This window comes from Diceros bicornis, chromosome 33 (genome assembly GCF_020826845.1).
Source record: "Diceros bicornis minor isolate mBicDic1 chromosome 33, mDicBic1.mat.cur, whole genome shotgun sequence".
In the NCBI taxonomy this organism is placed as follows: domain Eukaryota; kingdom Metazoa; phylum Chordata; class Mammalia; order Perissodactyla; family Rhinocerotidae; genus Diceros; species Diceros bicornis.
Window position 1 is genome coordinate 33,343,225 of NC_080772.1, and position 27,902 is coordinate 33,371,126.

The window sequence follows — 27,902 nt, forward strand, 5'->3', positions numbered from 1 at the left end:
GAAGATCGCAGCAATTTCACATATTGTTCAACAAAAGTTCAATTTAACATACAATTTATGAGTTTTCCCATATGATCCAAATATGAAAATATGTTAAAAATTAGATTCAGTCTTTCCTGCTAAACGTTGTGCTCTTCCTTATTGACTTTTCAATGACAGAATTATACCCTCTCTCAGACCACTTCTTAAATGTTACATGTTACTTCTTCTAGAGTATTTAGGTTGTAAAGTAACAACACTGTAAAATTTATATTTAAAACTTTTATTTATGGCAGAAATCCAACTTTTTAAAATATGCAATTGTAAGAACTATGTCAATATCTGTCTGCCTCATTTATGCATATACTTGAGACAAGTTTTTGGGCTGGATTTTAAGAAATATTCCTGTGAAAAAATATATGATAAAAGATATTTTACTGATTGGAGACAATTTGCTAGTAGTCCAGACTCTACAATGACATATGATATTTGCATATGTGATCCTCGAAAAAGAATGCCATTTCCATACCGTCAGCTTCCTAGTCTACAAAATGGATGGGTTTCAATAGGTGATACTTAAAATCCCTTTTATATTATAATTAAACAATTTTAGGATTCTGACAGGTCAAAATAAAATTAATTCTGGAATTTTACTTTCGTTCTTCATTCTTGACTCTTCACTGTAGCATCATTTAGCGTAGTTCAACAAGACCAAAGATTGACACGAGATAGTGAGGTGCCTTCTCTGTCTCATCATCATTACAGTTCCTTTATAAATTAGAAAATAATTAAATAAAATATTCTTCCTCCAGGTCTGAATGAAAATGTACAAAGAAAATAGTCTTTGAAGCTTAAATGTGTTCACACATATGAAAAGTATCTATTAGTCAATAAATGGAACATACTTTTATGCATATCCAAGTTTCACCTATATTATTCAATAAATTCATCAATTTTTTTTCAGCAAATATTAACTGAATGTCTCACATTGTAAGGGCCTTTAATGCAGATTTTGGATGAAGTGTATAAAGTTATTGCAGCATAAATTATAACAAGGCAAACAGAATTACACCCATCCAAAAAATCTTTAATGAAACCAGAACATTTTCAAGGTCTTTCTGTAGCCATATAATGAGTTCAATTTTGTACATGTTGAGATTTAGATTCAAGAATATATAATATTAAAGTGGTAAGATAATAAGTAAATAAACACAAGAGGGATAAATATATACAAATTATAATAATATGTTGATGTTTGTTAAAGAAGTAAAGTGAATAGAAGAATGAGAAGAGAAGATCAAGGTGAGAGATGTAACAAAGCCAACGTCTATGAAGAGAAGCATAAAATAAAAATAATTTCATATTGCTTAAATTATTTGCCACACAGAGAATGAACTTGTTCTGTAGTTAATAGATATAATTCTTTAATTCATTAACTTTTTAAATAGGTTTATCTTGGCTACAGAAAAGAGAAAAATGTTTGTTTGCCAAGATTAAGACTGCCTTTTTGGTTTCTGGCAAGGGTATGTGTGTGGTACAGGTGGGTGTCGGCGTTAGAGAAGCACAAAGAAAAGATCAAACATTTTTAAAATTTTTCAATATTCAAAATATCCTTTGAGAGTGAATGTTGGAAACAGTTGAAAGTCTGTTTACATATGAAACAAAGTAACTAGATTTTATAGAATAATAAGGTATTAATTTCCATTATCTACAGCAACTTCCTTTGCTAATTTTATGTGATCTAGCAAATCCGTAGTTATAGATGATATAACTTTATAGTATTTTTGGAAGCCATCTGATTTTATTTTAACTTATAATTGAAAATGATTCTTTCTACAAATGTGAGGTTGAAACAGATTCTCTCATCAACTTGGGGAAATTACTCTGCCCTAATAATAGGTATTATTTGTTGAATGTCTATTATTTGTAGAAATGTATATACTGATTCCAATTTCAACCTTGAAATAACCCCTTAAAAATACATGGTTTTATTGCAATTTTATAGATGAGGAGAGTAAAGTTTACAACAGTTAATGAATTCCCCAAGGACGCTCAAGGTTTCCCAAATTCCCAACATTTACTGACAAAACCTATATTCTTTCCACCACCTTGACAACACACACACACACACGCACATACACACACACACACATGCACGAACACAAATAGCTTTTTTTCTAACTGATGCATGTTACCTGTGACTAAGCCTTATTTATTTGCTCCTTTATTTCATAAAAATAAAAGTCAAACAACCTTTCATGTTGTCAAAATCTTGGGTAGGATTTCGGATTTCTGATGAGCATGGAATAGGGGTTTTAACCAAAGTTATCTAGATTTCAAGACTTGAATGATCTTAGCTGATAGATGTAATAAATTTAAAAGGTCTTTTCTCATAGCAGATAAAAAACAACAAAAAGGAGAGGAAATATGTTGCCTTAAACCATCCTCAGAGTTATGCATATCTGACAAAGAGAGAGATCAGAAAATTAAGTCTATCCTCCAGCGCAGCATCGCACAATGTTCTTCAAGTTCATGCTCCCCTACCACAGTCCCCTAACCACTCACATCTTTATGAATGCGGGCAGGGTATGAATGAATAGGGGTGAGTGAGGTGTGTGCAAAGTTGAAGGAAATTCATTGAGAACAGCATCATTAAATCAGATTCCATCATTTTTGACCATCTCAACATTTAGCTTCAATATCAACAATCATTTTTTATGAGAATACAAGGTGCCTTGCTCTTCTTATATGGAGTTTAAGAAATGATATGGAAATGTATCCAGGATATTCAAATTTAATTAGCAGAAAAAAAATGGATAATACAAAAAGGAAACCTAGATTGGTGTCTGTGGTAAGAAGGATTATAATGCCTTCCTGCTCTGACTAAAAAAATGTCCATGTCCTATTTCCCATAACCTATAAATATGTTCCCTTACATGGCAATAGGAAATTAAGGGTTCAGAGGCAATTAGGTTCCTGATCAGCTCATTTTAAAATACAGAAGATTATCCTGGATTACCTGTATTACCTGGATGGGCCCGGTCTAACAACACAATTCCTTAAAAGTGAAAAACTGACAAAAGAAAAGTGTCAGGGAGTTGTGATATGAAAAGAATTTCACGGTCTTTAGCTAGCTTTGAAGATGAAGAAGGGGCCACATGCCAAGAAATGTAGGCAGCCTCAAAAAGCTGAAAGATACAAGAAAAGGGATTCTCTTTGGAGCTTCTAGAAAGTCACATAGCCCTACTGATACCTTGATCTTAGTTCACTAAGACTTGTGTTATTTTAAGCCACTAAGCTTGTGGTAATTTGTTACAGCAGCAATAAAAAACAAACAGTGATTAATGATTCAAATCTTTATGGCTCTGGATAGAGTGAGCAAGTAGGAAAGCTATTTTTTTCTGTGTTATCACAATGTTTTATAAATAAGATCAGGTAGAAATGAGAAATATTGTGGCTGGTTAGATTTATACTGGGGTATTAGCACTGACCATCTTTCTTTTTTTCCAGATCTTACACAGGTTTGTTTCACTTCTACGATTTCTTCGGTTTACAATAACATCATCTTTTTTTTTAGTATTTGTGCTGCTGAAGCAAGCAATCCAATCACATCAAATTGTCTGCTCATATATCTGATTATCCTTTCATACTGAACATTAAATGTTAGAAATTATAGAGATAATTTGAGGCTAAGATTGATGATATTTTCCTCCAGAAAGGATTTACATTTGCTTTTGGCAAGTATTTACCTGGGAGAACTAGCAACCGGATTTCACATTAATCTGATCATGGATTGATCTGATTTGGAGTTGGGCTTTCATTTTTATGAGGGCTGGTTTATATCTGTTTCACTCTTACTTCTTGGGTAGAGGCCAATTCCGGGAGGTTTCCCATTACCCTCTATTCTTGTGGACCTTGTAATGTGATTTTGATTCCTGTAGCCTTGAGAGTGTATTGAAATCCCTGTTCATTTTCTTAGTCACCTCTGTGGACTGCTGTTAGCATCTCTTGGGAAAAAATGGCTCAAAATGTTGGACCCAGTTCACTGGATTGCCTTCTTTTACATTTTAGCCCTAGAATGCTGCACTGTGCTCATGATCTCATGTTTCAATTAGTTTTTTTTTTCTTTCTAATTTTTGTTCAGCTCTCTCAGTCGTTTTCATTGTGATGGTCAGTCCAGACGATCAACTGCATTAATGGATATTTACAGTTCTTCTAAGTGTTTAGTAGTAGGAGAGAAAATTTGACATCTGTGTGTTCTGGTCTAAAATAATGAATTACTTATGAACTTTAAGTAAATATAAAGAAAAATAGAAACTTTTTTTTTACAGTACATCCTGCCTTAACTTAAAAAAAAATATAGAGCGGGGCCAGCCTGGGGGCATAGGGATTAAGTTCACATGCTCTGCTTCTGCAGACCGGGGTTCATAGGTTCACATCCTGGGCGTGGACCTGTGCACCGCTCATCAAGCCATGCTGTGGCAGCGTCGCACATATAAAGTAGAGGAGGATGGGCACGGGTGTTAGCCCAGGGCCAACCTTCCTCAGCAAAAAGAGGAGGATGGGCAACAGATGTCAGCTCAGGGCTAGTCTTCCTCACCAGAAAAACAAATAAATAAAAAAATAAGAAAGTAAAAATAAAAACCTAAATACATTGACTTCCTATTTTCATCTAGAAACAGAAATTCCTTTTATTTTTGAAATGAACAAAGATCGTCAATGAACATAGAACAGGCTTCTGTACTGTGGCTTTACGCCTACTGTAATGTTTGACGTGCGATTTAAGGGAAAATGATGTTAAATTGCACAAAGGATACAGATTCAAACACATAGATTGGAGTATAATCTTTAAAATAGAGCCATTACAACAAAACCGTACCCTTTATCTCTAGAACTGTAACAAGGTTACACTGTGTTTGCAGGAGGGGAGAACAGAGGAAATAACTGGTAAAAATAAATGTGTGAAACTCTAAAATTAAAAAAAAAATGTTTAAATGTGGAGACTAACTCAAGGGCAGTTGCAAGTATGATGAGAGAGAGAGTTTGTCATCATTTTTTTCTCTGAAAGTAGGTCTGCATTTACACAGATGGCTCTTTCTTTTAGGAAGAGTTCAGTTGTCATTCACATTACATTTGATACCTTTGGTGTGAATAAAATATTATTTTCCTCCATATGTCTAGCAGTTCAAGCCCTTTTATAAACACTGGCCACACCCATTTCAATCTGGTTCCACCAAGTATAACTCCCCAGAGATAAATGAATCTTCCGTAAGTACATCAGATGACAGTAATGATAGACCTTAGTTATCATTTCCCTGGAAAATAGTCTGATATGCTCTGTCATGTTGGTTCTTGTAAGCTAGAAAAAAAATTGTCAACAATTTGAAGTATTTTTATTTTATTCGCTGGCATTAGTTAAGAAGCAAATGTTTCCTTTACTTGAGCCCCACATGAAGGCCAATAAATATTTGTATTTCTTAACAGCATTTGAAAGTAAGGAAGAAAAAAGTAGACGAGATTTTCATCTTTAGAAAATATTTTAATCTAAGAGTTTGAAAGGCAATTAGAGGTCATTTACTTCAACCATGTAGCCTATTCGATTCTCTGCACTATAACTCAGTTTGAATATGCTTGAACATCTCTAAAAGCTGAGAAGTCACTTTCTTCTACAGAGCCCCTGGGAAATTCCTCTTATGAAGGTTTATTTGACCCATTGCTAACTAAATGGTATTTTGCTTCATAAATGTGGCAGAAGCAAAACTTTTGTTGAGGAAATCGAGGGTTCTTAATCGTTAACATTGTACCACTAGCCACAAACATTAGAACAATGTTTTTATTTTGTCATTTGTTTAACTATAATCACAAGTAAAAGATCTGTTCTTTTTGTTTTTGCTTTTATACACAATTTTTTATCATCGTTAGGATTATTGAAAATTTTAATCTCTTCTCCCTTGAAGATTTAGTCCTCCTTGGACTCTTCAGGATAAATATCAGTCTATTCTATGCACCCTCCTCTTGATACACGTCCTTTCTTAAATTGAAGCTTACTATAGAATTCTCCATGCAACCAAAAAACATTCACTGGGCATGTACCATGTTTTACCTGACTCACAAGAAGCATTTGTGATTATAAAGTCATAATCATTAATTGAGAGCCCTGTAAATTTTTGAAAAATCTTTTATTGAAGTATGTTATTCATAATTGATTTCAGCAACTACGTGCGGGGCGATAACTGCCACCCACTCTCTGCTCACATTCTTCTTTTTTCCTTATTCTCATACAGTGAAAGGGACCCTTTTAAAGTCTCTTGTTTTTATTGATGTATAAGTTTTATTCATATGTATGAGCACACAGCATGGCTGCAGTGAAGAAATGCCTGTGGGGTGGGGTGGGAGTGATTTCTTTGTACTACAGTTTGATCTGTTCCTCTAAGATAAGCGCAAAATCCACCCACCTCAGCACCAAACATTCTTTAAGAGGCTGCTCCTTTGATGCACAAAGAAAAATACAACATTAAACTAATGGGGTGCACTCAGGGCAGAAACCACAAAGAACATGATAATATTTTTGGGTTTTTTTCGTACCAATATGTAACCACAAGACCAGTTTAAACTGAACCCCTCTTATCAAATAACAGAGTGTTAAAGTTGTTTTTCAGGGGCAGCGAGCCAAAACTGCAAGTGGTATAGCCAGAGCATGTGCAGAAGAGAAAATTCTGACCTAAAATAACACCTGGAACCAAAGATTTCCCGCCATGGAACCAAAAGGACCTTGGCATGACCGGAACTCGAAAGACAGACCCTTTCCAGAAGTGAAAAATCCATTGCCCAGGAAGATCCGATGTTAAAGCCCCTTTCCATACCTTACCACAAATTGTTCTGTTTGTAGTCCTGCCAGTTGAAACTCATTCTGCCAGCACTTCCGCATACCAGCATGCCCTCCCTAATTCCTTAAGTTTTACCCCAAACCTTGGACTGAGCAGACAGATTTGAGAGCCTTGCCTCCTGTCTCCTTGCCGGTTGACCTTGCAATAAAGCCATTTCTTTTCTCAAAAGCCGGTGCCATAGAATTGGCTTTTTATGCACATTAGGCCATGGGACCTCACATCCAGTAACAAATAGGGATACAAAATGAGCACAACTGAGAGCTAGTATAAAGCAGAGGTCAAGGAAATGGGTTTTGGAGTTCATTCATGAGTAATTTTTTTAAAGAAATGATACAAGAATTTCACACTTTCTGAATCCTAGAATGTCTCAAGTGTCTTTCTTCTGCACGCATATTTGAGCATCTTAGCTGGGTATAATTTTCCTGTATCCCAGTTCTACTTTTTTCAAAATTTTGAAAGTGTTGTTATGCCATCTTCTGGTTTTCAGTATTACACATGAGAAATTGAGAAGCTTCCTCTCTCTCTCTCTTCCTTGTTTCTTACTGACCCTCATTGCTGAGTATGCTTTCAGTCTAAAACCTTAGTCCATACTTTAAAGCTCACTTTGTATGGGGCTCCCTGACTTGACTCCTTCTGGCAGAGACAGAGATCCTGCAGAGGAGATTTTGTTTTAAGTGTATGGGCACTTAGGCACTCTCTTGACTCTCTTGCCATTGAAAGCCTAAAATAGGATGATCGTAACCTATCTTTGATTTCTGCTGACAAGGCTTCTATGCTGGCAGAGGAGCTGTCTTATTCTCAACAGAGAATACTTTGAAACTCACTTCTAGAGAAATAGTCTTCCTCCACATATGTGGACCTGCTCTTGACTTCTGCTGGAGATGGAGGTGTGGTCTTACTTTTAGAGGGGGATGTTCCCTAGATCCATGAGGGAATGTTTGTTCATGTACTTCTTCCAGCTGCTCTTTCTACCCATGACTGCTTCTCCCTTGGCAGAAGATTGTTATATCTAATTGCTTAGAATGTGACATTTTTCACTACTTTACAACTTTTGACTTATATTTTCCATGTTCTTACTATTAGAACTTGATAAGTAGGAGGCACTAATTTTCTTTTCATCCTATTGAGCAAATTTGTCTTCCCTACAATTCTCATTTGTCTTATAGTATATTTGGAAGTTTAATACTCAGTGGTAAGTCATGAGAAGCCTGATTTGGGGACAAAGGTCAAGCTTCTTTCTTTTATTTAGCTTTCATAGCAATGAAGATAAACTTTTTTTTTTTTTTTTGGTAAGATTGGCCCTGAGCTAACATCTGTTGCCAGTCTTCCTCTTTTTGCTTGAGGAAAATTCTCCCTGAGCTAACATCCGTGCCAATCTTCCTCTATTTTGTATATGGGACACGGCCACAGTATGGCTTGATGAGCCACATACATAGGTCCGTGCATGGGATCTGAACCCCTGAACCCCAGGCCACCAAAGCAGAGTGCATAATCTTAACCACTATGCCACCAGGCTGGGCCCAGAAAATGAACTTTGTATTTTCATCTTTCTAGTTCCTACATTATTTCATATTTGATTGGAAAATAGGGTATAAAAGAGAAATATGCTTACTGGAAATTAAAAGTGTGGCCTATTCATTAGAGTTCAAAAAATATAATGTACTTTAAGTATCCAAAATACATGCTCTTACAATAACATACAAATATATAGAAAGTTTTTAAGATGTTTAGATTTCTTGATTGGGGATGAAGATTGGGTAAGTGAAATAAAAAAAGGGAAAAGGGGGAGGAATGGATTCTGCTCCTTAATTACATATAGGCACTGGTCATATCTGAGCAGTAACATTTAAAAAATATTTCTGTGTAATGTACATCATCAAAATGCACCCATTTTATGTATATTATTGAATAAGACTCAGCAAAGGTATTTATCTAAACGACCATCACTCTAGTAATATATAGAGTATTTTGTTTCCCTTTATCCATCCAAGCCAATCCATGTGCCAAGAGAGTCACTGATCTGCTTTTCAACACTATGAATTAGATTTTATTTTTCTAGAATTTCGTATTGATGGAATCATATCATATACACCCTTTTGCATTTGGGTTGTTTTTTTCTTCAACACAACGTTTCTGACCATCCATCCATGTTTTTGCACATGTCAATAATTCATTCCTTTTTATTGCTGAGTAGTATTCTACTGTATGGATGTACCACATTTGTTTTATCATTATACTCTTTTTTTCTATTACAGGAATTAGTTGAAATATCAACTCAAATTAGCATAATTGGGTAGAAATTATTTGTAACTCAAGCAAGTAAATAGAAGAAACATCTTCTTCTGTGCTTGCTTCACAATTTGTATTATAAAACAAATTACCAAATTATAGACTTGGTAATCTTCAAAGATTTCCGAATACAGACACAGAGTTTATCACATTCAAACCAGAAGGAACAAAAATGATCTCTTGTTGAAATATTCCATTTCTTTTACTGCCAAAATTGTTGCTTTGAAACTGCTATTCATGAAAGCATAATACTGGAATAATAGAACCTAATGAATGTAAGTCACTATTTAAAATGGAAGCTAATCAGTAGGATAGTGCTGCAAGTGTTTGAAGACGGATATTACTGCTGTGTAGTAACATCAGTCATGTCTCTAAAGCACTTTATGCATATGTTTGCCTTAAATATATTTCCATCACTTAGTTCTAAGAGACATGTCATTTAGAGTGCAATAACTCGAAAACAACCAATAAAAGAGAGAGTAATTTAAAAAGTATCCTAGTCTTTTCTCCCTCATGCCTTTCTTCTCCCTCTGTCTAGTTTGCCTCATCTCGGTTCCATCCTCAGACCCAGGAAAGAGGTTAGAAAGCACAAGGACCTGCACTGAAGAGCATCTTGAACTTTAAGGAGGCTTGTTTTTGACCTTCTGTGGCTGGACCCCCTTTCCATGGGGTCGGGAGTTACCTAGCCGAGGCAAGCTTCCTACCTAGAGCACAATCCTCTCCATTCTAGGCCATGCCCCGGATGCCTGGTACTTTTGTTAAAAGGCCCTGAGCCTGCTTCTGTTTTCTGTGCTGGCCCCTTCCCTAGTACCTTCTTTCCAAAAGCAGGGCACACTGCTAGTTTTTGTATTCATGGCCTCCGGGGGTAGTCAAAGAGTGATGATTTGACAGGGGTGGGGCATGGACAGAACAGGTGCTTGAGCTGGGTTGTCCACATGCACACATGGGACGACAGAAGAAGAGGCGAGGCTCATGGGCGAGGAGCCCTGGGGGCAGAGGCCAGCTCTCGCTTTGCTGCTGCGTTCTGCCATGGATATAGGAGGATTATGAGGAAGAGAAAATTCTAAATCTGAATCTGGTCTTCCAGGTCATCATGAAGATAATGTGTCAAGGTAGGAAATAGGATATATTTTATTTAAAAGTTTGATGGCTTAATTTAAATTTTAAGCTATTTGTCCTTATGGTGAGTCTCTATTTGTACTCTTGCCTTACTCTTGAAAATATAAGGGGTAAACTGAATTTATATTTGAATCTATTGTTGAATGAGTATTACAGACCAAGTATAAAGAATGTTTTAAGTAAGTCTATGTTTTCAACGAAACTTTCCTGGGATATTATTCAGCTAGATTCACCTCTCCATACCAAGGGGGCTGATAATAAAATTCTCTGATTCATTCCTCTGCTTCCTATCAGAGAGAGGTGCGGAGGGAAGGTCCAGGTTGTTCTGTTGTGTTTTAATAAAACCAGGCTTCTTCCCATTCCAGTCACATGACCACTTATTATTCAAAATAGTGATGACTCTTCTTTATCTGATTCAAATAGATAATCACACCACTCACCTAGCTGTTGCTGTTGTTACGTGTTTTACTGTGTGTGTTTGAAAAAAAACCATTCAAACACTGGAAACAAAAAAATACTTTTCTCCCAAGAATTTAAAAGTGTATATTAAATGCTAAGTACTGTAGAAAAAATGAAGGATATAGAGAAATTTACATTTTAATAGTTGAAAATTTTACTCAGTTTTATAAGGATGTATATGATCTATGTAAGTGCCTAACAATAGATTTGACAATACAAATTTAAAGCTATGTATGCCAAAAATATCATAAAATATGTTAAAAGGAAATAAGAAAGATGTTTATAATACACGATTCAAATTTGTTAATATATCCGTTATAAAGCATAATTTTAAGGAGGAATTAAAAATATAAACAATTTCAGAGAATAATTGGGCAATGGGCAAGAACAAACAATTACCTGGAAAAGTAATAAAATAGCTAAAAGTGTGTAAAATTTTATTAAATTTAGTACTTTCTAGTAATCAAAAATGGTAAAATAGAGAGAAAAATGTTAAACAGTTTTTAAATTTATCAAGTTATATAATACGTTAAGATGAAAATAACATTCAGTGTTTGAAACGTTCTATTCAGATTGGTATCACCATATTCTGACATTAATTCATCAAAAGTAATTTAGCAACATATATTAAGACACATCTAGGACTATACCCTAAGAAAATAACCTTGTATACAAAGATTTATGAATAATTTTTCTCATCTCAGCATTGTTAATATGAAAAATATATGAGGAAATTTATGGATAAACGATGCCACAAGCTGATAATGAAATATTTTGCAACTATTAAAACAATGTGTACAAAAGATGTTGATACTATCAAATTATTAATTTTAAAAGGTACTGCATTAAAAATTATATTGGGAGAATTATCACATTTTTCAAATACAAATGACCAAAATGGTAACATTTATTCTCTCTGGCTGTTTATATTAGATTAATTTTTGTCTTCTTATGGGTCTTTATATTTTCCAAAACACACATATTACTTTTTGCAAGGAAAAATATCATATTTTGAAGGACTAGGAATTAAGCTCCTCATTTTACAGAATTTGATGCACAGATGAGCCTGGGAAGTTTCTCACAGAGAGTTAACTGATCAACTAGGTCCCAAACCCAGTATTTCATACTAGGGGTCTCCCCACTATGTCTTCGCCTCCAAAATCTAATGTCCTGAGTCCATATATTATTGTCAGGATTGATCTGTACCTGAATGTACCTTGAGTGCTTAGTTTGTACTAAACCCAGTAGTGGTCTTGCTGTGGATAAACATTGAGTTTAAAAAATAATTGAAGTTCAAATGTTGATATATTAAATAACTTCACACTAAAACTCTAAGTCATTCTATAGAGGGGATGGATGGAGAATAAACGGTGCCATGAGTTTGTGGGAGGTAGGGAGACAATTCTCTGGAACATCAGAACTTCCACATTAAGCTTTGTGTAGTATTCAGATCAAAATAAGGTAGTAAGAAAGTGAAACTGTACAAATGGTAAGCTTAAAACATGGAGAAAGGGGGTAGAGCAAATTGTGTAATGAAAGCAACATCAGCAAAAGTTAAAGAAGATGCTCCTCTCCAGGAAAAAAGTTGAAATATTCTTATCTTCTGAAAGTTTATATCCTTTTCTGTTTTAGTTAGGAAAACAAATTACTAAATAAAAGAGCAGATTTTTATTGTTTTAAATTTTATTTAAGAAAATATGAAAGTTGAAGCATATTCTCCAGTAGCAAAAAAAAATGCAAATTAATTTTCACCTAATACTCCTCTTCTTCCTGTCGTAAGAATGCATATGATATTTAAAACAATGAAACCAAGGTACAAAAACATCAATCTGTGGATCTTTCAAGGCTGTGTAATTTGTAACCCATTAACGTTCTCCTGACTTAGACCCTTTGGCTCACTACACCCTTTAGAGATCTGTTGATCATACACTAGTCAGGAAACATTTTTATTGCATTTATATTTATTAGTTTTACTATTTTTTGCATTTATTTCAATCTGTGCACATTCTGTCCATAAAAAATCCTATTTATAAAATTTCCACAAGAGAATACCTCAAAGATGTAGAAATTTTATTTACCAAATAAATTCATTTACGTATCATTCTCCTTCAACAACTTTAAAATCATTTGTATAATTATAGGAGAATACGAAGTAGTTTATTCATCACCAATGTTTCTTCTGCCATTTCTCTTTTAAAACGTTTTAGCTATGAGAGCCAAATAATGTTCAAGCAATATTTGGGATTCCCAACATAAACAAACTTAAAAGGATCTATTATTCAAGAAGAATATTTTGTTAAATATATTTACAATAATTTTATATGTTATACAAATGTAAAATTATATTATGTCCCATGTTTGTTCCATTAGATTTGTAGGGAAATGCACATTTTAAGATAAAATTCTGCAAAGTTAGTTCATTCTTTGACATGATGATGATAGATATTATACATTTTATTATCATTCATTATTCTGAAGTTTTAAGGGCCCTTATGATTACATTGGGCCTGCCCACACATTTCAGGAAAATTTCCCTATTTGTACGGTCATCCAAATGATAATTCCATCCAAAATTTTAATTCCCTTTTGCCACGTAATTTAATATATTCACAGGTTAGAACATGGACATCTTGGGAGGGATCATTAGTCCACCTACCACAGCATCATTCCACTTCTGACTTCCACCACTTTTGTTAAAATGTGTCAATTTTATTTTTTCTCCGAGTATTTTTAAGATTTTTCTTTTGGTCTTTATTTTGAGCAACTGATGTGTGGATTCCCTTTATTTATATTTATTGTGCTTGAGGATTGAGTAATTCTTGAATCTATCGCTTGACATATGTTGTCAATTATAGAAAATCCTCAGTCGTTAGCTTTCCATCTATTGTTCCTCTTCTCTTTTCTTTCTCCCGATTTTCTGAAATTTAAATTACGAGTATATTATATCTTTTCAACACACCTTGTTTATCTGTCTTGCTCTTTTGTACATTTTTCAGCAGTTCTCTGCACTTTGATATAGGCGCCAGCATCTCTCTCCTGGCTTCAGTAGGGATGTTTGTCTTGGCTCTGTGTTTCCATTTGCTGATTGACACCTGAGCTTCGTCTGATCTCCTACTAAACCCGTCAGGGGAGCTCTTAACGTCACGTCAAGCATTTTCACTTCTGCGGTTTACTTTTTGTGCTTTTCTGTAAACTCCCTATTTCTTCCTGAAATTGTTCACTTTGCTTATAATTGGTTAATGTATTTTTCATAATCAAATTAATTCTTTTAAAGCCTATGTCTAAAAATGCTGTTTTCACTGCATTCCTTGCTGGCCTGTCTCTGTCGGTTACTTCTCTTGGATTTAAGTTAGGTCTTATCATTTCGTACGCCTGGTTATTTTTGATGGAGTGTGCTTGATATTGAAAAGACAAATTCTAAAGATAAATTGAAGTTCTGCTTGATACTATAATCTTCCAGAGACTTTATGTTTGCCTCTCACAGGCACCAAGGCTAAAGGTACTCGTAACCCAAGTTCTTCATAATCCAATCAGGGATTCAGAAGAGTCAAAGATGAGTTTTAGTTCCAATGAACGAAATTTAGCTCTATTCCTAGAAGAAGATAGGGGCTTGTGTTCCCCTTAAAAACCTGGCATATTCACCAGTGGGTCTTTTCTTTTTAGCAGGCTTGGAACTCTGATATTTTCCAGTTTACTCTATGAGTCAACGGACTCATGGTCTTGCTTTTCTTTCTAGGTTCTTGGTCACATGATTCTTCATGGACTTGTTAGTTCTACAGTGCCACTTTTCATACTTTCATTAATTTTTCCAGTTATTCTCATTGTAAGGGTTGGGTTGAACTCCCTTTTCTGCTATTGCTGGATGCAGAACTACTTCCCAACTTATTTTGCAGCTTCTATTTTTATTAAACTTTCTGTCATTGCTCTCTCTAATTTTCTAATCTTTCATCAATTTGATTATTTTTAAATTTTTTAGAGAATGTTTACAAAGTTTGATGTTATATGAACATTTATGCTATTTTGGTTTAGAAACTTTAATGTTACATAATTAATTTATGGAACTATAAATTCAGCCAGTATATTCAATCAAATCCTCCCTAACTGACATAATATTTTATTTATGTTTAAATATCTCCTATATTTTAATGTAACAAATCACTTTTCTCATTGTTTTGTACAGTCGGTACAAAACTAACTTTATCCACATTCTTCTTATTTTGCTTTTTTTTCCTTCTGTCTTTCTTGTATCTTAGTCCTTACATTCAGAACAACTATTCTTCTGCCTGAAACTGATCCTTCATGATGTACTTTAATGGATATTCTCTGTTATTTTAGGGGTTGGTGAGTTAGTGTTTGAAAATGCCTTTATTTTGCTTCATTCTTGAAAGGTATTTTTATTTGACTCTAAATTGGTTGATACTTATTTTAACTTATCAAAAAATATTATTCCTTTTTCTTCAGCTTTTATTTTTGTTGTCTTTGCTATTCTAACCACTTTTTTATTGGCAAATTCTCTAATATCTCTGATTGATTTTAAAATATTCTCCTTGCTTTTGTGTTTGTAGTTTCATGATGATGTAAGTGAGGATTTTCTTTTTACTAACACAATTCTTTTTCAATATGTTTTTCTGAACTGTGGATGAGAGTTCTAGAAGACTCTCACTTATTTCTTCAGATATTACTTCTGTCCCAGTTTCTCTCTCCTATACTTCAATCTTATATTAGATATGCATTTGAATTGCTCACTATATCGTCCCTGACTCTTAACCACTCTTTTGTATATTCCATCAAAGACAGAGTTCTATATAAATCATATAATTCTCTCTTCAAGGTTGCTAGTTATAACTTTGTTTTATCTGCTGTTAAGTTTATCATCTACTATTTTTAAATATTTTATTGATTATATTTGATTATGTCTATTATTCTGCTGTTTTTTATTTCCTTATTGGCTCATTCATAGTGACTTCTTTTCTGTTTAGTGATTTATTCTCTGTTTATTTACTACAAGCTTTTCATTTCCTTTCAAACATTGTCTGTGGATAGATTTAGCAGTTTGAGGTGAAATGGAGTTTCTCCTACAAAAATATATGTAACTTTTTGTCAGGTACCTGTGCATACTATGTGTAAGGGCATTTGGTGGGCATTAAATTCTGAATGTGAGATTTTCAGGCTATTTGGAGAATGTGAATAAGGGTAACAAACCTATTATTGAGGGCCAGCTATATTTTAAATAATCATGTTTTTGTTTCTATGGTTTATATCTTTTCTAAAACTGCCATATATATTTAATAGCACATGGTGGCTCTCCCAGGTTTTTCAGTTTTTAAATACTGTAAAGACAAATGATTTATATTCTGCATCTAATTGCTTCGATAATTAAAATTTTAAGCAGTTGAATATCTACATATGTTTCTTCCTCATGGGGCCATGATCCTTTTTGGTTTGTTTATTTTGTATTGTGAAGTGTATGCTTCTGTTTAAATGGAATTAACCTGAGGAAATTTTGAGACTTGTTTGGTTTGAGAGTATGTTTACAGAGAACAATTAATTTTTTTCTGCTATACGTGGGCCACATTATTTTTTAACTTCATCTGAGGGCTCTTAGATTTTGTTGATAGTCATCTTTCAACCCAGACCTAAAACACAAACAGGTCTGTAATTGTGAATTCTCTTTTTTTTTGGCTGAGGAAGGTTCTCCCTGAGCTAATACCCGTTGCCGATCTTACTCTTTTTGCTTGAGGAACATTCGCCCTTAGCTAACATCAGTGCCAATCTTACTCTATTTCGTATTTAGGTCACTGCCACAGCATGACCACCAATGAGTGGTATAAGTCCGCACTCAGGAACTGAACGCAGGTCGCCAAAGTGGAGAGCACTGAACTCAACCACTAGGCCACGGGGACAGCCCCTGTCATGGTGAATTCTTAAAGGATGTTTTTTAATCTATCCTTTTCTCAGGGTGGAATACCTTGATAATCCTAGATTTTTAAAAGTGTCTACTTTCAACTTCTTGTCTTCAATGGAATTAAGTTTTGTCTCTCATTACTTTAATATAGAACTTATAAAGTGTGCTTGTGTGTTCCAAAAATCACATCATAATTTATGACAGGTTCAGCTTAAAAATATGACTTGTAACTTCATCTTGCATATTACCTTTACGTACCTATGAGTTTAGATATACATTTAAAATATATAATTTTTTTATATTTCTCCAACATTTAAAAAATATTTTTGAAAGTTTGAGGTTTTACAGAGCATCTGTTCTACCTACTGATTGGAAGAGCAGACATATTTCTTTCTTATAGCAGTTTGCAAACAAAAAACTGTATGTTATCAGGGCCAGCCTGGTAGCATAACAGTTAAGTTCACTAGTTCCACTTCAGTGGCCTGGGGTTCGCTGGTTTGGATCCTGGACGTGGACCTACTCACCACTCGCCAAGCCATGCTACAGCGGCATGCCACATAGAAGAGCTACAACTTTACAACTATGATACACAACTATGTACTGGGGCTTTGGGGACAAAAAAGAGACACAGGGGCATTGGCAACAGATGTTAGCACAGGGCCAATCTTCCTCAAAAAAAAAAAAAGAAACGCAAAAAAAGACTGTATGTTATTAAAATGAAACTCTGGACAATAGAAAAAAGGTATACTCAAATATTACAGGGCAAAAACAGTCCACTATTAAAGAAATAAATCAACAAGAAGAGTTGTCTTAAAAAAGAGATAATATTGCACAGTAAATCGTTTGGTAGAAATCGCTGACAGTTTCTGAAAATCACCCATAGTTTAGTATCTTGCATATTAAATATTTATAGTCATGTGACATAGTGGAAAGGTTTCTAAATTAGATATCAGAAACTTTGAGTCCTAGTTATGTCACTTTTTATTGGAGTGTTAAGAGATTTTAAATAATAACACTATATTTCATCTCACTTATAAACAAAAAGGGAATTTTGTCATAAAAACTTATCAGAGATCTTATTTGTTATCAAAAATAGGTATTTTGAATAAAGGAGGATCCCTTGAGGTCGATAGTAGGTTAAGACAGATTCATTTGAGTGAGAGGGCATAAATGAATTAAGAAATAGAAAACATTTTTAAGAATTAAGGAAACGGAACAAACTTGGCAAAATCTTGCTTTATAAGGATTTATGCTTTAGGTGTTAGTGACATTTTCTCTAACATAGCTTGTTTTTACCTCTCTCACTTTTTTTAATTTCTCAATTATGGCTTCAGTCTTACCCCTTCCAGTAGGCATATGCTTTTTACGTGCTCAGCATCTTCTTTTGGTTTTCCAATAGAAATAAGGAAAGAGGTTAAAAAGAAATGAAGAAAGATGCACTAATTCCGGAAATGTTATGCAGAGACAGCCTGTTATGAACTCAAGAAGTTGAGCCATTCAAAACTTCAGCTTTAACGCTAGAAGGTGTGAATAGCAGTTAGCATATATGGAACACTGGCTGTATATCCAACTGCTGTAGAAAATATAGAAATAAAAATGAAATGAATGTTTCAGGTCCAGCATCAGATTATTCAAAGCTGGGGGGTGGCAAACTTTGTTAACATAAACAAGAGCCTATTGGTATCCAATGGGTCATCCTAGTCATGAAATTTGAAAAAGTAGTTTAAGTGCAGGACATATGTAGATGATGAAATAATAGGGAAATTCTTCTCTAGAAGGAAGATTCATGGGTCTAGGAAATTCTAATATAGGAGGCAGAGATTATAACCCTGGATTCAAAAACCTTGGGATCCTTTTGAGGTCTTAGATGCACCAGAATAAGAGCAAGAGATGGGGAATAAATGGAATGGAAAAGCATAATTCTGAGAAATTACTCATTTTAAATGGTTGGCTACCCTACCCTAAAGAGATGATCAATATCAAACTATACTTGAGAGTCATACCAAATGCAGCTGTTGAGAGTCAAGAATTTTCTCAAAGAAAAGAGGGAATTGAGGATTTTTTTTAATATGTGGTTTATGAACTCATAGATACAGAGAACAGATTTGTAGTTGCCAGACGTGAGGACTGGGAGGTGGGCAAAATGAGTGAAAGTGGTCAAAAGGTACAAACTTCCAGTTATAAAATAAATGTCCCGAGGATGCAATGTACAGCATGGTGACTATAGTTAGTAATATTGTATTGTATATTTGAAAGTTGCTAAGACAGCAGATCTTAAAAGTTCTCATCATGAGAAAAAAAATTATAACTGAGTGGAGATGATGTTAACTACCCTTACTATGGTGATGATTTTGCAATATATACATATATATATATATTATGCTGTACACCTGAAACTAATATAATGTTATATGTCAATTATATCTCAATGAAAAAATATGTGGCTTGGTTACTGAAGGAATGAAAAAAATATCTAAAACACCTGGAGAATTGGTCATGCCGCAATAAACATTCCAAATATTTCAAAATGAAAAGAATGTTTAAAATACCATAGCCTAAGCTCTCATGTACATAAGTTTTTACGCATAATGTATATGGTATTTTTTTCAGAGTGTAGGTGCATAGTGACAAATTAAACTATTTTGAAACATGCCTCCTAATTGTATTTATATTCACAGATATAAAACCAACAACACTTTCTGGTTTGCTAGTAAAACTGAAACCAAGAAGATTTATTTTGTCCACTTTTCCATTTTCTCTTTCTATCCTTGTTCTCCAGATAACATAGCTGGCAACAACGATGTCAGAACATGTCTTTTAGTTGGCTTATCAGTCAGTGTATAGACAGAGAAGGTGAGAGATAAGGGAAAAAAACCAATGACTGGCACCAGACATAGTGTTTTCAGTAAGAAGGTTGTCTTGTGCTAGTTGTATATGTCCCTAATGCTTTGGAAGTTGGAAAAAGTAGATAAAAAGTGATACAAAAGAGATTTAGGATTGGATTCATCAATATTTGAAGCATTAGAACAAATCTATGAAAGATAGCATTGGCCTAAATTGCTGGAGAAGAACAGATTCTTCTAAGGCACTGAGTCTGATACTTCTAATTGGAAGTGAGCAGAATAAAAAAATAATAACAAAGTAAAAGTTTTAAAAACTTGATTCCTTTAAGGAGATCATTTCAATATACTTGATAATGGGAAGGGATTAATGTTGGTCAAATTCTTGTCTTTTCATACTGTTGCATTTTTTTTCAGTGAGGAACAATGACCCTGAGCTAAGATGTGTTGCCAGTCTTCCTCTTTTTGTTGAGGAAGATTGGCTCTGAGCTAACATCCGTGCCCATCTTTCTCTGTTTTGTATGTGGGATGCAGCCACAGCACGGCTTCATGAGCATTGCGTCGGTCTGTGCCTGGGATTCGAACCTGTGAACCCCAGGCCGCCGAAGCAGTGTGCAAGAACTTAAACGCAATGCCACTGGGCTGGCCCCACATATTGTTGCATTTTATTTCGTGGGCTGTGGTATCGTGTTGTTCAATGTACAACTCTCTTCTGAGCTACATTAGATAACATATCTGGACATAACTTGACATGGGACATTCAATAGTAGGCGAATTTTAGATTAATGTACAAGATGGCTTTACAATTTACTTAATATCATATTCTCATTAATTTCAAAACTTTCAGGGGCAACGTCCAAACGGACTGGACTTCCTTAATGTTCTTTTAATCTCCTCCCGAGAGGGGGCAGCCATATTTCTGGAAGACCTTATTATTGATTAACTAAATGGTGTACATAGTTGACATAAAAAATGAGTGAATATTGCAAGGAGGGAAGTTAAACTGCATTCTCAACTTGTTTTCTTGCTCCTCTAAAAGGAAAAATATATATTATACAGATTGGATGACATTAATTGTTCTTGAATACAAGTGTGTACAAAATGGAATAATAGAGTCTTATCTAAAAGGGTACAGCTCGCTCTCTCTCTCACTCACCCTTTCATGTCACAAGAATGTTTAAAATTACTTGCTTTAGTGTCAGTCACATTCCTAGTGTGACTTGTTCTTGATATTATTTAGATTAGAAAAAAGAATGTATTGTTTATACAGTGTTCATAAAACATAAACTCCAGCACCATTATCAGAAGATGCTGACTAGGGCCCAGGAAGTCGCCTTTGAATAAAAAATTGGTACTTTGACTCCTTGTTTTTATAGCCTTAACACATACAGCATCTGAAGCCCCGTGACGAAGAGAAGCGATGGGCCAGAGAGGAATCAGTGGTTCTCATTCTCTGCCTTTAATGTCAGCCCAATGCTATCATAAACCCATGTTTTGTATGCAAACACAAATAAGAAAACATAAAAATTGACTATCATTACATAGACGTACATATATATATATTGTGCGTGTCCGTGTGTAAAGAGTTTTTGAGTATTTTGCCAGGAAAAAAATTAATTCATTCTCCATCTTAATCTGGTTACTCTGAGTATAAAAGTGCGTGGCATATCTGTGTCAGAACAGACACTAGGAACATGTTCACCATTCAGAGAGTGCTGCCTGCAGGATGGTCCCTGCAGGACGCCTAGGCCCTGAAATCTCCATACCATAAGGTGAAATTCCGATCAACAGGACGCTTTTTTTGAACCATCGACTAAAAGATTCACATTTATTTCCACTCTAGCATTTCCAAACTTTTCATTGATGATAAAAAGTTATCTAAAATGTAATGAGAAAAGAGCAATCGTAATGAAACATAAAATAATAAATAAATAGCAGACTTCCTGATTAAATACAATACTATGTGCTATTACTCTAAAACTAATTAAAGTACTAGTATTTATTTCTATCATTACACTCAAATTCTGTATAACATTTAATTAATTTTTAAAAATTAATTACCTTGGATCTTTTTAAAAACGTTTTTGATTCATTAGATTTCTTTTTTAATCATATAATATTTATTCAAAGCTGTTACTTTTCAGAAATCCACTGTTCTCCGTTACAGTTTGGAAACCTGTATTTACTAATTAGATTTATGCATCTATTTTTAAAATTGAAGTATTTTGTTTAAGAATCTTAAAAATGACTTTGACAGATGCTCAGAACTATTTTTCAAAATTATGACAAAGTTCAAGTTGTCGCTACGGAAGTAGAACAGCTTGTGACCTGTTATATCTGACTTGACGTACGTTTCTGATTTCTTAAATGGGTAAGTAGCAATCCAGTAAAGGATACTAAATCTTCTCTTCCATAAAGACTTGAAGATGTGTGAAAAACACCCACAGAAATAACGGTCACATTCTTCATTAAAGGGGAAGTATCACTGAAAATGGTATTTTACATGTTTTTCCCCTGTAGGCTTTTCAAACAACTTTCCTAAGTTGTTTGAAAATAGCAATGTTGATACTGAACTGAAACTCTAGCACTTTGAAATAATGACTGCGTTTCTTTGGTAATATTAAACACTGCACATGCGTGGCCTCTTTTATTCATATTCAACGTGGAATTGGACATTAAGAATATAAAAGAGGAAAAATACCTACTTAACACTGTATGAAATGAAGTATTGTATGAAAAAAATCAGCCCTCTTTTTTGCTTTATTTTGTATTATCTACAAAAATGTCACAGCAATTTTAATATGTAACTTTTAATAGTTTCCATCACTGTTTTCTTTTTCACAAGACAAAATTTAAAAGCCTGATATTAAATCATAGTTGCAGGGAGAAAAAAAGACAGACAAAAAGAATAAGAAATGAAGACACTAATAAAAGTGATGGAAAACATCCTAATTACACAGCGCAGTATGCAGACAATTATCCTTGAACTGCTCATCTCCTTGTGAGCTGCATTTTTGTGTTAATTAGGAGCATCCTCCATTAACTATGTCTGTAACTTACCTAAATTCTTTCTAATTCAGCACTTAGTATTCAGAAACAAACATAAAATAGCCTTCTTCCCCCTCAAAAAAATTCCAAGATCAAATAATTACTGAAAATATAGATTCAAAACTTTTATGAACGTATGAAAAATATATTTATTTATTTGGTTTGGGAAGATACTTTTTGGTGAGTATTTCTTTTTCCTTGAGAATCAAGTTACGAATCAACTTTGAGAAGACATTTCAATATATTTTTGGAGCAAATATTATTTCCTGTACTGTTTGAGAACAGCAGATAGGAACCTAAAGATCTTCAAATTATCTAGACATAAAAGAATACGTCTGACCCCCAAATTCAAGAGCTTATAATACATGGTACTTCATTTTTCGACAAGGCTACAGTGAGTATTCATAATAGAAAAATTGCACACTTTTCAAATATGTGTCATTGCAAACTTTCACATTTTCCTTTAAAGACCCATAGAACACTACTTAAATTCACCTGACAAAATAACGTAGGCTTACATTAAACTTTTTCAAATTTCAAGATTGTTGGTCTGACAATTTCCTTATGAATTGTTAACAATATCAATTCCTTAAAGTGATTAGATATAATATTATTGAGCAATTTTTTTTTTTTTTTGTGAGGAAGACCAGCCCTGAGCTAACATCCAATGCCAATCATCCTTTTTTTTGCTGAGGAAGACTGGCCCTGGGCTAACATCCATGTCCGTCTTCCTCTATTTATATGAGATGCTGCCACAGCATGGCTTAACAAGCGGTGCATCAGTGTGCGGCCGGGATCTGAACCAGCGAACCCCGGGCCACTGCAGCAGAGCATGCGCACCTAACCGCTTGCACCACCGGGCCAGCCCCGAGCAAATTTTTAAAAGGTATTATTAAATTATTTTAAATGAGCACTCTATGCATAGATACATAGAAAGATAAAATGGGAGGGAGAGAGAAAATACTCCCCTAAGAAATCATTTTAAAGTCTGAGTGAAGTTTTTGACTGTAAAGTTTAATAAATGTATGAAAAGAAAAGAATAGATATCTAATGAACCGAAATGAAAGTAAGTTCCAAGAAATGTATAACTGTGGCATTTAAAATATTTAGCTTATTATCAGATACTTCCATCAGAAAATACTCATCATTAAAATAATGAAATAGAAGGTGATGACATCATATACAGAGAACATCTTCAACGTTCTCTTCAATAAAACACAAGAACTGAATATCTGATGAATGCCAAAGACATTAAGTTAATTGCGTTTGTACCAGCAATAGAAAGTGAAGTGTGAACTTGACACAGAAGATGAACTGCTTTGCATTAATCATTTCAGTGTAGTGCCTATAACAGCAACATTGTTGCTAGTAACATTAGTGATTTTTTTGTGTGTGAGGAAGATCAGCCCTGTGCTAACATCCATGCCAATCCTCCTTTTTGCTGAGGAAGACCAGCTCTGAGCTAACATCTATTGCCAATCCTCCTCCTTTTTCTCCCCAAAGCCCCAGTAGATAGTTGTATGTCCTAGTTGCACTAGTGATTTTTTTAAATTAATAAACTTTATTTTTTAGAGTAGTTTTAGGTTTATAGAAAAATAAAAAAGAAAATACAGAGGGTTTCCAGGTACTACATCCCCTCCCTTGCCCCACTGCCCCACAAAGTTTCCCTATAATTAAAATTTTGCATTGATATGGTACACTTATTACAATTGTTGAATCAGTATTTACACATTGTGTTTAACTCAAGTCCATAGTTTAGATTAGGGTATCCTCTATTTGTACAGGTCTATGGATTCTGACAAGTGCATAATGTCATGTATCCACCATTACAGTATCGTACAGAATAGTTTCATTGCCCTAAAATCCGCTCTGCTCCACCTTTTCTTCCTTCCCCTTAACCCCTAACCTCTAGAAAACCCTAAACTTTTACCATCTCCATAGTTTTGCCCTTTACAGAATCCCATATAATTGGAATCATGCAGTATGTGGCCTTTTCAGATTTGCTTCTTTTATTTAGCAATATGCATGTAAGTTTCCTCCACGTCTTTTTGTAGCTTAACAGCTCATTTCTCTTGAGCGTTGAACAACATTCCAATGTATGGATGGATCACAGTTCATTTATGCATTCACCTATTGAAGGACATCTTGGTTGCTTCCAATTTTTGGCAACTATAAATAAAGCTGTTGTAAACATTCTTGTGCAGGTTTTTGTGTGGATATACGTTTTCAACTAATTTGGGTAAATACCTAAAAACGCAATTGCTGGATCATATAAGACGACTATGTTTACCTTTGTAGGAAGCTGCCAAACTGTCTTCCAAAGTGGCTGTACCATTTTGCATTCCCTTCAGCAATGAACGAGAATTTCTCTTGTTGTTTCCTCACCAGCATTTTGTCTTGTCAGTGTTCTGGATTTTAGTCATGTTAATAGAAGTGTAGTAGTATCTCATTGTTGTTTTATTTGCAATTCCCTAGTGACATATGTTGAGTACCTCGTCATATGCTTATTCACTATATATATATCCTCTATGGTGAGATGTCTGTACAGATCTTTTGCCCGTTTTTTAATTGAATTGTTTGTTTTCTTATTGTTGAGTTTCTAGAACTCTTTGTATATTTTGGACACTCATCCTTTATCAGAAAAATCTTTTTCCAAATATTTACTCTCAGTTTGTGGTTTGTCTCTTCATTCTGTTAACAATGTCTTTCACAGAGAAGAAGTTTCTAATTTTAGTGTTGTTCAACTTATCAATTATCTCTCATGAATAGTGCTTTTTGCTGTTGTATCTAAAAAGTCTTCACCAACCCAAGATCACCTAGATTTTCACCTGTGTTATTTTCTAGAGGTTATAGTTTTGCATTTTACATTTAGATCTATGATCCATTTTGAGTTAATTTGGGGGCAAGGTGTAGTTTCAGTGTCTGGATTCATTTATTTACGTGTAGATGTCCAGTTGTTCCAGTACCATTTGTTTTCTCCATCTCAAAGCCATTGCTCCTTTACCAAAGATCAATTGACTCTATCAGTGTGAGACTATTTCTGGTCTCTCTATTCTGTTCCATGGGTCTATTTGTTTATTATTTTGCTATACCACCCCATCTTGATTTCTGTAGCTTTATGGTAAGTCTTCAAGTAGGGTGGTGTCAGTCCTCCTGCTTTGTTCCTCTTCTTCAATATTGTGTTGGCTATTCCGAGTTTTTTGCCTTTTAATATAAATTTTAGAATACGTTTTTCAATATTCACAAAATATGATTGGGATTGCTTTGACTATATGGATCAATTTGGAAAGAAATGATATCTTATCAATACTGAGTCTTCCTATCCATGAATATGTAAAATCTTTCATTTGTTTAGATATTATTTGATTTCTTTTATCAGAGTTTTGGAATTTTCTTCATGTAGATCTTGTACCTCTATTTTTAGATTTATACCTAAGTACTCTCTTTCTTTTAGAGCTAATATAAATAATGTTGTGTTTTTAATTTCAAATTCCAGTTGCTCATCGCTGGTACCTAGGAAAGCAACCGACTTTTTTGTATCCTGCAATCTTACTATAGTCACTTATTTTTACCAGCAGTTTTTTGTGGGGTTTTTTTGGTTGATTTTTTGGGATTTTCTATATAGACAAGCATCACACATGAACAAAGGTAGGCTTTTATCTTCCTTCCCAATCTGTTTCTTTCTTCCTTTTATTATCTTATTGCATTAGCTAGGACTTCCAGTGCAATGTTGAGTAGGAGTGGTGAGAAGGAACGTCCTTGTCTTGCTCCCTATTTTAGGGGGAAAGTACATTAAGCATGGTGTTGTATATATGTTTTTGTAAATGATCTTTATCAGGGTAAAGAAATTCCCCTCTGTTCCTAATTCACTGATTTTTTTTTTAATCACAAATGACTGTTGGATTTTGTCAAGTGCTTTCTTCATGTCTATTTATATGATCATATGACTTTTCTTTTTCAGTCTGTTGGTGTGTATTAGTGGTATTTTTCAGTCCCTCTATAGACATGGCAATGATGGAAGTGCAAAAAAGATCAGCAAATAAAGATGACACTATGATATCTGTCACTGATTAAGAAATTCAATCCATGGAAACTGTACTACATGCTTACTATGAGCTAGGCGTATACAAAGTACAAAAGTGAGTAATAGTGATTTCCTCTAGAAATACACTAAATTAATAAAAATATGGCAAGATAAAAGAAAGTGGTGTCATAACTTTTATTAATTGTATATTGTAGCTTATAAAACAAACATGTTTGATGCATAGATATTTACATATTTTTGGTAAATGCCAGTGAACATACTTGTTCATGAAACCAAACTTTTACCCCTAAAACTAGCATTAAATAATACATTCACACAAATATTTGTTTCAAATAAATTAATTCCACAATCAAATTAAACTAAATCAATAAACTTATTTGAACATAGGCCATAAGAAGTCACTATGTTAGGTAAAAAGATAGGTATATGGAACCATAAAATGTGGTCGTTACTTTTAAGAACCTTGCATTCTATTTAGATAAATAATATGTGAATAAAAGCATTCTTGTTTAAGTAATAAATTATTTTAATATCAGTAAAATACAAAACAGAAGAAGTGAAAGTTCCCAAGGCAAAGACTGTCAAATAAATCATAAAGGCAATGAGGGCTTTCAAAGGAAGGAAAGATCAATGGTATTGGAATACCTATCACTCACACCGATTAGCTTCATAACAACAGATTTGGATATTTCATTCCCAGGTGTCTAAATATTTGTATTTTTCTTTTTCCTTCCAAATAAATTACACACTCTGTAACATGCACTGAAGATTAATTATGATGTGACTTTATGGCTACCCTTTAATCATCATCTCCCAGTATCTTCCATTTCCTGACTCTTCTACAGACTACCCAAACAAGCAAACTAGTGGTTTGTAACCTGGAAATGTTATATAGCTTCACACCAGTAGCTACTGTGAGCCAACATTGCCCAAGCTGCCAACAATGATCTTAAGAATTTACCTGATAACAAAGTCAACTCCTACCCACACTAAAAATAGAACAAATAAATTAAAAAGTGGAGCTACAAACAGGGAGAGAAAGCTTTATGAAAACATCGTTTAAACACTTGGATGTACCAGTACCTAAATACATCACTTCATCCCTTTAGATTTCCAATTTTCTTGAGAAAATTAAACAAGGAGAGAAAATTTTTGAAATTTAATTCCTTGAATTTTGTGACTTGGATCTGATAAAAAATCTGATTAATTTAAAAGTATATATTCTGTTACATAATACTAGGAATTACTTAATACTTTTCGAGAATATATTTAAGACCTGTTTCTCTAAATATCGGTGTGAAAAGTCAAAACATTCTACTTATAAGTCTGTA